We start from the raw sequence: 4,674 nt of genomic DNA, 5'->3' as shown, positions 1-4,674 counted from the left end.
AAAGCAGAATTACTATGACTTAGTAGTAATACTATAACTGTCATGGTTCTGGGCCATGTTGGCCCAGTATTCTTAGGTTTTGTGTGTTTTGTATTTTGCTCTTTCTTTATGCATTGGTTCCTAGGTCATTCTGTTAAAATGTTCCTTTGGTTACCCTCTGTGTGCCCCTCTGTATCTGTGAACACTCGTCTCCCCTCCTTGTGTTTTATGCCATGTTTCCCCAGCCCGCTATGCCCGTGCTCTCCTGTGTCTCTCTCTCTCTCTCTCCTGCTGTCTGCACCTCTGTACTTCCTGTGTTACTTTGACAGTCTCCCGTCAGTGTCGTGTTTCTCCTGCCATGTCTCGTTATGATTATCTGTGTCACCTGTGTTCCCCGTGTGCTCCCACTTCCCTTGTTAACCCTCTGTGTATTTAGGTCTGCGTCTCTCTCAGTCCTGTGTCGTGTTCTCCCTCATTCATGGCCGTGTGTTTCCCTGTGTACCAGTATATTGTTTCCCAGTGTAGTTTATCAGTTTGTTTCACCGTTTCCCTCCAGCAATAAAGCTGTGTTTTGAGTTCATTCCTGCCTCTGTGAGCTTGCGTTTGGGTCCACTTCCTGCCTGCCACACAGCCGAATCTTGACAATAACATAACAGTTATACTTCTATTTTGCAGACATACTATGATTTAGCAGAAATACTATGATTTGGTACAAATACTGTGATTTGGCAATAATACTGCATTTTAGCACAATTACTGAGATTTAAATGAAATACTATGATTTAGAGAAATACTATGATTTGCAACAAATACTATGATTTGGCAGAAGTAGCACAAAGTATTTTGCAGACAGAGTATGTTTTTGCAAATACACTATGATTTCGCTCAAATACTATGAAATTGCAGTAATACTATGATTTTGAAGGAATACTATGATTTGCAACAAATACTATGATTTGGCATAAGTACTATGATTTAGTACAATTACTACGAATTGGCAGAAATACTATGCCTTAGTAGTAATACTATAACATAACCGATATACGATGGTTGTGCAGACATTCTATGTTTTTACACAAATACTATAATATGGCAGAAATAATATGTTTTTACACAAATACTATGATTTGGTATAAATACTATGATTTGACAGATATACTACAGTGGCTTGCAAAAGTATTCGGCCCCCTTGAACTTTTCCACATTTTGTCACATTACAGCCACAAACATAAATCAATTTTATTGGAATTCCACGTGAAAGACCAATACAAAGTGGTGTACATGTGAGAAGTGGAACGAAAATCATACATGTTTCCAAACATTTTTTACAAATAAATAACTGAAAAGTGGGGTGTGCGTAATTATTCAGCCCCCTGAGTCAATACTTTGTAGAACCACCTTTTGCTGCAGTTACAGCTGCCAGTCTTTTAGGGTATGTCTCTACCAGCTTTGCACATCTAGAGACTGAAATCCTTGCTCATTCTTCTTTGCAAAACAGCTCCAGCTCAGTCAGATTAGATGGACAGCGTTTGAACAGCAGTTTTCGGATCTTGCACAAATACTAAAATTGAGTACAAGTACTATAAGACAGCAGAAATACTGTAATGTCGCTCAAATACTATGAAATAATAGTAATACTGTGATTTGGCAGAAATACTACATTTTAGCACAAATACTATAACAAAGCAGAAATACTATGACTTAGTAGTAATACTATAACACAACAGACATACTATGATTTTGCAGATATTCTATGATTTAGCTCAAATACTAGATCATTGCAGAAATACCGTGATTTTGTTGAAACACTATGTTTTTGAACAAATACTACAATTCTGCAGAAATACTATGTTTTAACACAAATACTATGATTTGGTAAACATACTGTGATTTGGCACATATACTATATTCAGCACATATACTATAACCTAACAGAAAATCTACGACATAGTAGTAATACTATAACATAACAGATATATTATGATTTGGCACAAATACTGTTTTTAAGCACAAATACTATGATTTGGCACAGATACTGTTTTTAAGCACAAATACCATGATTTGGCAGAAATAAAAGGATTTGGCACAAATACTACATTTTACCCTCCTCTCGTGTTAGGGTCGGCACCGACCCATTTTAAATTTCAAATGCATAAAAAAAATCACATACATTTGTTTATTGTATCAAGGCTTTTTGACTTTGTCAGGAACCTCTATTTCTACAAAATAAAACAAAAATACATATTTTCACTAAATTATAAAATGCCCTGTTGAACTGCTGTTCAAATCTGCATGTTCACTGTGAACTAATTGCTTCTTTATTTTAACTTTTTTTTTTATTGTTCTTCGTTTTGTTTTATATATTTTATTCTATTGTTAAGTGTCCTTGGGCAATGTTCCCTCTAATTTTTCATGTGTCTGAGCGAACACACAAACTTGGACCACTGTGAGCGACATCAGACGTGTGCACTGTGGTCACGCCAGCATCGAATCCATCCAAGTTACATGGTTTATTAAAATAATCAAATTACAGCATTTACATTTATGTTAGACTACTTTTAATTAACTGCTTTAGCCCACTTACAATGAAAATTTAAAAAATCCTGTTCATGACCTGTGTAGTAAGTTAACACTATTGGAAGTAAAAATAACTTGAACTCCCAATTTTGAAAACACAACTTTCTTTCTTTTTTTCTTTTTTTTTTTTATAAAGCTCTGACCTGTATTATGAGTAGGGATGGGTACCGGTGTCCGGTGCCATGATGGCACCGGTGCTGACATAAACGGTAGTAACCAGACCGAAAAGCAGCGCACATTTCGGTGCTTTATTTCGGTGCTTTTTTTTCCCCTGAGCCAATTCTAGCCAATCATTTTACGTTTCCGAGGATAGTAGGCGGGGCCAGGGTACGTACGTTCTTTTAGAGCAGAGCTACAGATTAAAAATGCCCAAGGCGAAGCGATCAAAAGTCTGGCTGTACTTCACAGCAAAGATGCAAACTCAGCAGCCTGCAACAAGTGCTTTAAGCTGATATTGTGATACTGTCAAAGGAGGTAACACCTCAAATCTGATGAAACACCTGGCGACGCATAGCGGTTTTTTTAAAGCCGAGAAATAAGCCGTGTTTGATAGCTTGCTGCGAGACCTCACACTGCACATCTACTGCGGGTGTGGTGCCTGTTATCGGACCCGGAGTTAGCAACATCCCCCCAATAGAGAGTCCTGGCCCCTAGCCCTGTCAGCGTAGCAGAAATGATGACGGATGATGATGGCAGCAGCAGCCGTTCTTCTCTGCGTGAGTAGCTTCATGTTGTTCGTGTGTAACGTTGAGTAGGCTAACCACATTATTACATTAATGCATGTAAGGTGAACTAGCAAACACCGTCGTAGTTACATGCAGCTGTCTTCTTGTTTGATGGCAGATACTCCCTTCACCCTGGCCAAAAGGTAGCCCAAAGAAAAAGTGGAAAACAGTTAAACATGAGAGGTTTTTGGACAAAGTTTGTGTTTTTCCATTGTTTAAGCACTGCTTCCAGCCAAGAGTGATGCCATATATGCCCTATAGCTGCAGAAAAGGCTAACATTGTTATCTTTTTACAAAAAAAAGCTGAACATGAGAGGTTTTTGGACCAATTTTGTGTTCTCCATTCTTTAAGCACCGGTTTGAGCACCGTTTAAGCACCGGCACCGTTTCAAAAGTACCGGTTTGGCACCGGTATCGGATAAAACCTAAACGATACCCATCCCTAATTATGAGTCTGTGGTCTGAGAGAGTCCTGTAACTCTCTGTCTGCCAAATACAGCATATAATGACCAATGCTGGGCAATTAATTGTATAGTTACTACTTCAAAAAACTCAGTTTGGCAAACAACAAAGTTTTTTGCAGCTATTTATTTTTTTTAATGCAGCCAAGGCATTTTTAAATAAACATTTCAAACTATTTACAGAACAATCAGCTGTTCTGCATCAAATCTGATGCCACACAAATTATTTGTGCCACTCCAAAAAATAATTTCTGTCCACTATGAGATAAAGGAGAACAACAGCCTGATACCTGCAGGCCCGACAACAGGAGATGTATCACTCCTGTAACACCTGTAACATTCAGCAGCCGCCTCATTGTTCTGACACACACAACAAAACTATTGACTACACTACACACTAACTACACAAGATTTGCGCTAAACGTCTCAAATCTCTCACATCTCAGAACACCGCCGTCACTCCTAAAACTTCCCCCCGTTTCTTAACAACTAGATGCCACGTTGCTATATCATCTTTTGACTGGTCGACATGGTACTTTTTTCGACCAATAGGAAAGGGGGGGGGGTTTTTGGTTTTGGTTTTGCTCACAGGCGGAGAGTGCTTTCGAGCGTTTTCCTTATAAAACGCCGTTTTAACCGTTTCTTCCCGCAGTAAATATAAATAACGATAGTATTCAGGAAGAAAACCAAACATTGCAGATATTTTTATCATAACTCCAGGGGCGGATCTAGAAGGGTGGCATGGGGTGGCAAGTGCCACCCTAAAATGATCCCTTGCCACCCCAACTGCCACCCCAGTTTTGCATATGACAGTGTTGTTTATTAAAATAAGATAGCATTAACAGTTTGAGCGTAGTTACAGTCAACAGTGAATATAAATGCTAAAACTGAATATACTGCATAGTGTCCCCCCCCCCCTCCACCATTAACAA

This window comes from Oreochromis aureus, linkage group 20 (assembly GCF_013358895.1).
Source record: "Oreochromis aureus strain Israel breed Guangdong linkage group 20, ZZ_aureus, whole genome shotgun sequence".
NCBI classification, from domain to species: Eukaryota; Metazoa; Chordata; class Actinopteri; order Cichliformes; family Cichlidae; genus Oreochromis; species Oreochromis aureus.
This window is presented reverse-complemented; position numbering follows the sequence as displayed.